The sequence below is a fragment of the Orycteropus afer genome, unplaced genomic scaffold, assembly GCF_000298275.1.
Source record: "Orycteropus afer afer isolate SDZICR_OR568_19922 unplaced genomic scaffold, OryAfe1.0 scaffold00012, whole genome shotgun sequence".
NCBI lineage: Eukaryota > Metazoa > Chordata > Mammalia > Tubulidentata > Orycteropodidae > Orycteropus > Orycteropus afer.
Genome location: NW_006921599.1, coordinates 24,500,012 through 24,511,596, shown reverse-complemented (window position 1 = coordinate 24,511,596; position 11,585 = coordinate 24,500,012).

The following is an 11,585-nucleotide window of genomic DNA, read 5'->3' as shown; positions in this document are numbered from 1 at the left end:
TGTTAATTGGTTTCCCTTTTCTTTGTTGAAGAGGGTCTGTGCAATCCTTCTGCCTAGTCCGCCATCTTGCCCCGCCTCCGAGCATCATTTCTTAGTTTTAAAGTAAATAAACAAAATGAAAACTCCCTGTTAACAAAAGGACTTTCCAGGTGTATATTGATTTTCTCTCCCCCGCCCCCCGCCCAATATGTCATTTTAGAGACAAGAGGGAGGATTGGAGGAAAATGCAAGTCAATATATCTTGTTTGGACACAAAGAAAGCTTTGCCAAAGTGAATTACTGTTTTATCCAAGTTGAGGCAAAGGAAGTTCCCTGAGTTTATCTGACAGTACTCTGATTCAATTTCCTATGTTTGTGTATGAGTTTTCCATTCTGGCTCTGTGTTAAGCAGAATTATATCCTCCTGGAAAGGACCATGTTCTATTCCCCAGAACATGTGAATATGTTACATTATATGGCAAGGAGAATTAAGGTTGCAAATGAGATTAAAATTTTTCACTAGTTGACCCTGAGAGGAGTTTATCCTATAATATCTGATGGGATTGATACAATCGCAATCAATTTCACTGAGTTAATTCTGACTCACGGTGATCCCATGTGTGTCTAAGTAGAACTGTACTCCACTGAATTTTCAGTGACTGATTTTTCAGAAGTAACTCACCAAGCCTTTCTTCTGAGGCACCTCTGGGTGAGTTCAATCAGCCAGCATTTCAGTTAGCAGCCAAATGGGTTAACCGTTTGTATCATCAGGCACTTAAAAGTTGAAGAACGAGGCAGAAAAAGAGATCAGAGTAACACAATATAGTAAGGTCTTGACGCATCATTGCTAGCTTTGAGGGGGGCAATAAGTGGAGACAGTGAGCTAAGGAATGCAAGTAGTCTCTAGAAGCTGAAAAAGGCAAGAAAGTGGATTCTTCTCTTGAACATAAGAAAGACATAAAGCTGTGATGACCCTTGATTTTAACCCAGTGAAATACATTTCAGACTCTGGCCTCCATTCTGTAAGATAGTTGGTTCATATTATTTTAAGTCACCAACCCTGTGGTAATTTGTCACAGCAGCAATAAGAAACTAGCACATATATAAAATGGTTCCATATTGCAATGTTCCATACAGCAATGTTGTTATATAATTATTTCCTACCCTATTTAAGGGAGCACTGGAGTGTAGTGCCTAAGGCACTTGACTGCTAACCAGAAGGCTGGTGGTTCAAACCCACCAGCCACTCCTTGGAAGGAAGGTTGGACAATCTACTTCTGTAGTGATACCACCTCAGAAACTCAAGGAGGGGTCGCTATGAATTGGGTCCCACTCGACAGCACATAACAACAACAACAACCCTATTTAAGCAGGGGATGTCCAATAGATTATGGTAGTGGGACCATGGTAGGTTTGTCTGCATTTGGACCCTGCCTTTGTTCTGCATGATTGTATTGAGCTCCATCATCTCTTTACACATATGTAATCAATTTGATTGCTGTGTATTCCATCCAACAAGGTCCATGTGTATAGTTGTCATTTATGTTGAAGAAGTATTTGCAATGAAAAAGTTTTTAGTCTTATAAGATTCTACCATAAGGTCTCTGGGGTCATTTCTATCACCAAGGCCACATTTTCCAGCTACCAGTCCTTCTTCATTTCTAACTTTCACATTCCAATCACCAGTGATTATCAGTGCATTTTGATTTTGCATGTTTTATCAATTTCAAACTATAGAAGTTGGTAAAATATTTTAATTTCTCCATCTTTGGCATTGGTGGTTGGTGTGTAAATTTGTATAATAGTCATATAAATGGTCTTCCTTGTAAGCATATGGAAATTATCCTATTACTGACAGTGTTGTACTTCAGTATAGATCTTGAAATGTTCTTTTTATCAGTGAATGTAATGCCATTCCATTTCAATATGTCATTCCTAGTATAGTAGACCATATGATTTTCTGATTCAAAATGGCCAATACCAGTTCCTTTCAGCTCACTAATGCCTAGACTATCAATTTTTATTCATTCCATTTCATTTTTGACAGCTTCCAATTTTCCTAGATTTGTATTTCGTACATTCCACATTCTGATTATTAATGGATGTTTGCAGCCGTTTATTTACATTTTGAGTATGCCACATCAACAAATGAAAGTTCTGAAAGCTTTACTCCATTCATATCATTAAGGTCAATTCTATTTTGAGGAGGAAGCTCTTCCTCAGTCTTATTTTGAGTGAGTTCCAACCTGAGGGGCTCATCTTCTGGTTCTATATCTGACAATTTTCTGCTGCATTTCATAAAGTTTTCACTGGCCAGTTTTTGTGACATAGATCATTAGGTGCTACTTCTTAGTATGTCTTAGTCTGAAAGCCCCACTGAAATATAGCCACAATGAGATACCCTGAGTGCATTTGAAATACCAGTGATATTTCTTCTAGCATCAAAGCAACATGCAAGCCACCAGAATATGGCAAACTGACAGACAAATCCACAAAATCCAAAGTACAACCTTAAATATATTCCACCCACATTTAGAAACCATCTCAAGAGTAGATTTGATGCATTGAACTTTAACTGAAGACCAGATGAGTTGTGAGATGACATGAAGCACATCGTATATGAAAAAAGTAAACAGTCGTTTAAAAGATAATAGAAAGAAAAGACCAAAATTGATGCCAGAAGAGACTATGAAACTTGCTCTTAAACATAGAACAGCTAAAGCAAATGGAAGAAATGATGAAGTAAAAGAGCTGAACAGAAGATTTTCAAGGGATGGCTCAAAAAAGTAAAGTATTATCATGAAATGTGCAAAGACCTACAGTTAGGAAACTAAAAGTGAAGAATACGCTTGACATTTCTCAACCTGAAAGAAGTGAAGAAAAATTCAAGCCTCAAATTGCAATATTGAAGGATTCTATGTCCAAAACATTGAATGATGCAGAGTTTCAAAAGAAGATGGAAGGAATACACAGAGTCACTCTACCAAAAAGAAGTGGTCAACATTCGACTATTTCAGGAGGCAACATATGATCAAGAACTGATGGATTAAGGGAAAATGTCCAAGTTGCATTGAAGTAATTGGTGAAAAACTAGGCTCCATGAGTTGAAAAAAATACCAATTCAGAAGTCAACAATTGCTGAAAGTGATCACTCATCTATGTCAAGAAATTTGGAAGACAGCTACCCGGCCAACCAACTGGAAGATACCCATATTTGTGCCCATTCCAAAGATAGGTGATCCAACAGAATGTGCAAATTATCCAACAGTATCATTAATATCAAAGACAAGTAAAATTTTGCTGAAAATAATTCAAAAACAGTTGTAGCAGTACACTGACAGGGAACTGCCAGAAATTCAAGCCAGATTCAGAAGAGTATGTAGCACATGGAATCAGAATTGACTTGCCATCTACAGGTCTGGTTTTTGGTTTTTATGCCCCTTTCCAATGTTAATTATGACAACAGATGGGTATCACATAATATATGGTCTAACTTTAGTTTAATCTAACAAAATTAGATTCTGAATCCAAACGTTTTATTTTAATAAGCTGATCCATTTAGTATAAAAATAGAATGCATTTCAATGTTCCATTTTTCTAAAATAAGATGAAATGTGATCTCAATCTTTCCCTTTGTTGCAAATCCATCTACTGAATGTGTGTGTGTGAAAAGAATCTCCATTTATACTCCACAAGTTATTTTCCTTGTAACTATCTCTCACTTTATGCATTAAATTCCTTTCCATTTTTGTTCGAAGCAATTTCTGCAAAAGTGAAGATCACTTTGTTTCTATTTTGGAGTTAACTGACTCTGTATAGGATACTGCCTATGATTTGTTGCTTAGTTTAAATATGTGAAGTCTTAAGAGAGATGTGCTTAGCCTGGAGATTTTGCATTTTTAGTCGTAGAAGATCAGAATTATAGGATTGGAAAGGAATTCAGAGTTCACTAACTTCTCTTTATGTGGACATTTACACTAATTTTCTAGACAGATAATTTTTTTTTTTTTGTCTTTCCCAGTTCTCCTGGTAAGACATAATCATAGCATATTAAAATAATGTAAAGTTGTCTTTTCAATCTATTATAGTGAGTTATGTTATGTCTCATCTAAGTCCCTCCTGATATATTTCAAATCCACTTTCTATTCTGATCTTAATAGTAATATGCAACAGTTCTACTCCTTCTGAAGCAGCTTCATTTTCATACTTGAAATCTTCTTAAATAATAACTCTTTTCCAAACATAGTGTTGTTGTCTCCAGACTTAATACCAGTTAAAGTGTTTTCTGGAACTGTAAAAAAAGATCCAACAATTATCAGTTTTGTTGTTCTTCCTTGGATGCACTGAATATGTCAATTGTAGTCACAGACGAGACAAGGTACTTTATCTTAATTCAGTTGTTATCATTTATGAATTGAATTATATAAAGACATTTCATATGGTATAATTATCATGGTCATATTTCTTATAACATTGCTGTATTAAACATTCATGTTGAATTTATGTCCTCCATAACCTAGTTTTCTGAACAAAGATGTAATCAGAATGAATTTCTACCCAGAAATTCTGTATTTTATTTGTCCTACATCAAAGGTGGGATGTGATAATAGTTCAAAGACCAGTGGACCTGGAGTTAAGAAACAAGTTCCGTATTAGAACCTTCTCTTAGATCTCAGTTTATCCTGTAAAATTATTGTAACTTATAGCCTGGAGGTACTTCAACAAATTGCTGGGAAGCTCTAAAATGAAAATATTGTACAATGTGGAACTAAAGCATCTCAGCACTTTAGAATGCTCAGCATCTATGTTTGGAGTTAATAATTATGTCTTGAAATAATTTAAGTTCTGCCCTTTTAATGTTTTTTGAGTATATATTTTTTCATATATAAATATAAATATAAATAAAAATAAAAATTTTATATATATATATATATGTATATATATGGCTAAGACACTTGCCTGCTAACCAGACGGCTGGGGGTTCAAACCCACCAGCCACTCCTCGGAAGGAAGGTTGGGCAATCCTACTTCCGTAGTGATACTGCCTTGGAAACCCAAGGAGGGGTCGCTATGAGTCAGGGCTGACTCGACGGCACATAACAACAACAACAACAAATATATATATATATATATATGAGCTCTGGTAGCATAGTGCTTAAGGCACTTGACTGCTTATGAGAAGGCTGGCAACCACTCCTTGGAAGGAAGATTGGGCAATCTATTTCCGTAGTGATACTGTCTCAGAAACCCAAGGAGGGGTCATTATGAATCGGGTCTGACTCGACAGCACATAACAACAACAACAACAACAACAAATATCTATCTGTATCTATACCTGTATCTGTAGGAGCTCTGGTAGCATAGTGCCTAAGGCACTTGACTGCTAACCAGAAGGCTGGTGGTTCAAACTCACCAGCCACTCCTTGGAAGAAAGGTTGGGCAATCTGCTTCCGTAGTGATACCGCCTCAGAAACCCAAGGAGGGGTCGTTATGAGTTGGGTCTGACTCAACAGCACATAACAACAACAACAACATATCTATATCTATCTACATATCACAATATTTAGAGAGGAGGTGAAGTGGTGGTTTTCAAACAATAGTTAATATTAGCTCCAATTATCATTCAGAAGATAACTTCCTTCAAGGAAAGTTGTTTCTCCTAACAATAACACTCCCTTTTAATGAGAAGACCCTGAAGGCTTAGTAGGAGTAATTGAAGAGGAATGAAATGTTTGTAACTATTAAAATTTATTCTGGCTTACAAGATTTAATTAAAGGTAGGTTGCACCTCTTCAACTATTTGAATCAAACATGTAGAGCATCCGAAATTATTGTACTGACAATTGTAAACTTGATTTTCCTAAGATGGACAAATAGAAAACTTGTAAATCCTTCTCTGAATTGCAGAATCAGAATAGAACAAGAATTATGTGCAAATAAGTAGAATAGCTTACTTCCTTTGGCCAATGACGACTATGGATTTTTTTCTCTTCTAACACCTGATATATTAAGAGATTCTTTTCTTTTTCTCAAAATGCATTTGTCACAGATAATTGGCCAATACAATATATTAACTTCACAGTGATAAAGCATCTACTGACAAATTAAGAAGAGTTGTTCCAGGAAATACAATTGAGTAATTGAAAGATTTGATAATCTTTTCTTACTCCCAGTTTGCATGGAAATTGTTCCAGGAAAAATGGGTTCAGGTATAATGGTGCCTGTCAGAGTTATCCCATGGGAAGCAAAGATCCTCAGTGACACTCTGATACATGAGGAGACATGGAGATGAATCACCGTCAAACCTTGAACTTCAAATTAGTGGACAGTGGCTCTGTGGAGATACCAACTAATTTTCTCCCTACAGGAATATTGTACAGACTGACAAGCCAATAACAGCCATTATTTTTAATTGGAGAGAAAAATGACATAGTTAGAGTGACATGCCACATATCTGTAGCACAGCTTTGTGATGGGTAAGAAATTTGCTAGCAAAGTGGACTTTAGTTTTGCATTCAGTTCCTTTTCACACCAAGGGGAAGAGGTGAGGGGAGAAATGTCTAAATGTCAGACAGTCAGTGAGAAGGAGACTGTTGCTTCTCAGCAGAGGTAATTAAGTGGACCTTTCTCAACCCTGGAGTAGGGAGTGAAGGCTCCTTCTAGGTAACAGTGCCCTTTGTTCTGTTTTCAAGAGTCACAGACTCATGTATGTTCTCCAAAAAAAGGAGCTTTCCCCTTTGTAATTAAATATTTATCACAGCAAGACACTAGCAGTGGGCCTAAGTGCCTTCAATTAGCCACAACAGAGGGTTATAAGTGACTACAGGACAAGTATAAATATTTTAAAAGGGAGAAGCAGGTCAGAGCATAAAACTTGCCCATCTTTACATCTCCCCATAAGTCCATTACAAAGGATTCTATTTATTGGTAAACATCAGCACTCACTAACCTTCTACTCTATTTGCAAGCTTCTGGTGGTAAATCTGTCTCTGTCATTTACAATATGATTTACATATAAACTCTTGGTTCCTGGATGATCTTATGAATAAAGGTAGCCTTCTAAGATGGCAGAGGTGAATTCCCATGCTATAATATTTGATGCAGTTGCTCAACAAGAAAAAAATTGACTTAATATCCAAGCAAAAACTAATTTCATAAAGGTAAAGGAGTGTGTACTATAGGTTCCACTGAGTAATCAGTGCCTGGAATGGATAAGAGTTTCAGATATGGGTAGAATGGCCACACAACATTCAGCCATTCTTAGCAGCACCACACCTAAGAAAAGGTATGTTTATTTTCAGGAAAACACTATCTTTTCATTCCTCAAGGATACAAAAATAATATAAATGGAATAAAATTATTAGATAGTGCTGAAGGGGATGGGAGAGTATAGCATAACCTCCTAGAAAAGAACTGGCAATATGGTAATACTACATTTTAGAGTTAGACTGTGACTGCATTTGTATGATATAAAGTCAATTAAAAAAAAAAAAAAAACCTCATATTTTCAGTGAGAAATTCAGATGTATCACACTCACATGTTAAATGTTTTTGAGTTGAATTTTACGGTTTAATTGTTTGTATACAGTGTCTCTGTTTAGCATGAGTCACAGGGTTTATCAATCACAGACATGAGAATAAAACATCCTAACTCAAAGAGATAATCTACAGAATAAAGGAGACAGTGTTTGTAATCACAAATGATACAGTGCCTGAAACAGAGGATTGCAAAAACTGTTTATGTTCTCCCTGTTCTCCTTCCATTAGCACAGAATCTGCTTGCTCTGATTACTTGTCTATCATAACCACTTTGCTATAAAAATGTTTAGTGTTATTAATCTATTAACCCACATTTTAGGCTTTTAATTACCCAAAATGTAGCATGTAGGCTTATAAAAAGAAAAGCAAGCAAACAGAACAAAACAGTTCCTGGCAAGCTGATGCAAACTCATGGGGACCCCATATGTATCAGGGTAGAACTCTGCCCCACTGGGTTTTCAATGGCTGATTTTTTTTTTTTTTCTTTTTTTTTCTATAATGGAACAACAGACCTTTCTTCTGAGGTGTCTCTGGGGGACTTGCACCACCAACCCTTCAGTTATGAGTCAAGTGTGTTAAGTATTTGCATCACTCAGAGACCCCTATTAGTATTACATGATGTTATATGTGTTTTCTCTACTTTCTGGACCTTTGTTTATAAACATCAGGCCAATTCACATGCTGCCCAAGAGGTACGGACAATAAAGGCAAATACTATTGCACACACAATACTGCATTATCAATAACAGCAAACAGTAATCTACGGGCAGAAATAGATAGACAGGTATGGGTAGGGAATATATTCATGACTATAAAAACACATAAGTTTGGCAAATGATGCTCTTATATATGTATTTGAATGTGCTATAAAAATGTCCATATGCAGTTTAAACATAACAGGAGGCAAAGTTAGGATAACCTCCTAGGCACAAATAAGCACCTTAATGTAGTAGGTCATCGGGCCTATGGACTGAGGGCTATAGTCATGGGGACATCAAGCTCATTTGGCACCACATGGTGTACAAAAATATTGTTCTATGTCTTACTTCAATCAGTAGTGACTGAGGTTTCAAAAGCTTGTGAGTCTCCACCTAAGTGGCAGCTATTGGTCTCTCCTTGTCCAGAGCAAAGAAGAATGAAGAAAATCAAAGATGCACAGAAACAATTACTCCAAAGGACTAATGGATCATGAGAACCTCAATGTATATGACCCTGAGACCAGAAAAACTCGATAGTACCCACCTACCAATGCCAACCACCAGGAAAGGGATCAAAACTAGAGACCCTATATAGAATGGGAGAAAAATGTGGAACAAAATTCAAAATCATAAATACAGACTAGGCTTACTGGTATGATAGAGCCTGGTGAAACCCTTGATTCTATGGCCCCAAGTCACCCTTCAGGCCTGGAACTGAACTCACTCTCATGGCTTAACTGACAGCCAAACAACAGACAGGCCTACAAGCTGAATGCCTGCGCTAGGGAGATGCACGCCTTAGAACAATCAAACATGGGAGATTAGAAGGGCGGCATTTGCACAGGAAGAAAGGTAGGGAGGCAGGAATCCATAGGCAAGAAGGGCACAAGGAAAGGGTAACCATAGTGAGGAATTGAGAGGTGGGATGTTACATGGCAGGGGATGTAACCAGTATAACAAAACAAAATGTCTGTATTAACTATTGAATGCAAAACAAATCTGCTTTGTAATATTTCATCCAAATCACAATGAAAAGTTAAAAAAAATCATGTTAACAGTCACATTAAAAATTGTAATAGGTAACATTTAGGGAATATAGAGACTGTATTGGAATGGTTCATATACATAATAATCTTTACAAGAACCCTGAATCAATCATACCCTATGTTTACGAAGATATTAGTACTACTTCCATAAGAAATCCTTTGTTGAAAAACAACTGGCCTTTTCAGGGTTCCTTGAATCAGTCTTGGATTTCCTCAGCTCTTCATCTGTGTTGACAATGTTCCTTTTCATTTTGATATCTTCTATCCCCCCTGTTGGGCAATCCTACTTCCGTAGTGATACTGCCTCGGAAACCCAAGGAGGGGTCGCTATGAGTTGGGGCTGACTCAACGGCACATAACAACAACAACAACAACATCCCCCCTGTAGGAGCTCTGGTGGGCACAGTGGTTAAGGCATTTGGCTGCTAACAAAAAGGTCAGTGGTTTCAACTCAACAGGCATTCCATGGGAGAAAGATGAGACAGTCTGCTTCCATAAAGATTTACAGCCTTGGAAACCCTATGTGGCTGTTCTACTCTGTCCTAAGAGTTTGCTATGAGTTGGAATCGACTCAGTTGCAGTGGTATCCTCCCTATACTGTTGCCTCTCACCTCAGATGAAATGTCCATGATACTAGCCACAAAAATCTCCGCAGGTGGATTTTGACTGTTTAGCACAGCTCAACTATCACCTCATTTTAGTCTCTAGTGCCAACTAATGGTTAATACTATATCCTTTGCTACATTTTTTTTCTACATGTCATGGAGGTTTAATTTTTCTCTCACTCCAAAAAACAGAATGATAAGGTCTGCCTCATGTGTGAATTTTAGACAGAATCTTAATTAAGTTCATTTTAGTTTATTTCTTACAAGCATACCATCAAAATAGATAGGGATTAAGTAGGCTATATGTCAAACTGAAAATGTCAGCTTATAGAGTTATTTTGTCTGTTTGGTAATTTATCTTAAAATATTTGAGCATTAAATATGTTACAGTCTAAACTTAAATGAATAAAAAAAGACTTTAAATATATATTAAATATGTGTAGTATTGGAAGGTAATCCATGGTCAGGATTCAGTTATCATTAGTCTTTCTCAGTTATTAGTGTTGTCCTGGGGGAACGGGCTGTCCTTTAAGGTACATTTCCACACAGCCAGGCTATAGGCTTCTCTGAACTACAGAAGAATTTGTGCCTGTTTACTAATAAATATCACTATGATTTGCTAACATTAAAACTCACTGCTGTCGAGTCATTTCCGACTCATAGCTACCCCTCCTTGGGTTTCTAAAGTATATCTCTACAGAAGTAGATTGACCAATATTCCTTCTGAGGAGTGGCAGGTGGGTTTGAACTGCCAGCCTTCTGGTTCAGTCAAATGAGAATTTCTTTTTTTTTTTTATAGTATTCTTGTCTCTTTCCTTTAACCCTAGAGTCCCCACACCATCGCTAAAAATATTGATATTGACTGAACATTCAAATTAACTTGTTAGTCTGTAACAGATATATACATGTGTGTATGTGTATATATATACACACACACACACACACACACACACACATATATATAAAAACAAAACCCAAACACACTACTCACTGCCACCAAATCAATTTCAACTCATAACAACCCCTATTGGATTTCTGAGGTGGTAAATCTTCTATCTCTCTCTGTATCTCTATCTATCTATCTATATCTTTCTCTGCTTTTATTCAATACTTTTATCCTGTTTACTCTTTGGAAACCAAAAATCAAACCATTTGCTGTCACGTCAACTCTAACTCATGGCAATCTCGTGTGTGTCAGAGTAGAACTGTGCTCCGTTCAGGTTTTCAAAGGCTAAATTTTCAAATGATTGCCAGGCCTTCCTTCTGAGATACCACTGGATGGATTTGAACTTCCAATATTTTGATTAGCAGTTGAGCATGTTAACCATTTGCACCTACCACAGGAACCACTGAGTTCAAAGTGCACCACAGATACTATGGTGATAAAGATAAGTGAACATTTATCCTATTTAATGGACATCAGAATAGTTAGAACAATTCCAAAAAGCATCCCAGTAAATGTACAGTAGGCAGATTTGCTTATCATATACAAAGGCAGTGAGTTAGAGGTATTACAGTTTAAATGCTGCATTCAGTATACCCATCAAAGAGACAGTAGATTCATTGTAGGATTGAAAATGCTCTTGTTGCCTGTCCCGAGGCCGTGTGATTCTTGGAACAGTACATGAAGCTGAAGTTGAAATGCCTTTCAAAGAAGAATGTATAATTTAAATCAATTTAAATAAAAATAGTCTTCTTGAAGTTACAATGCATTCCAC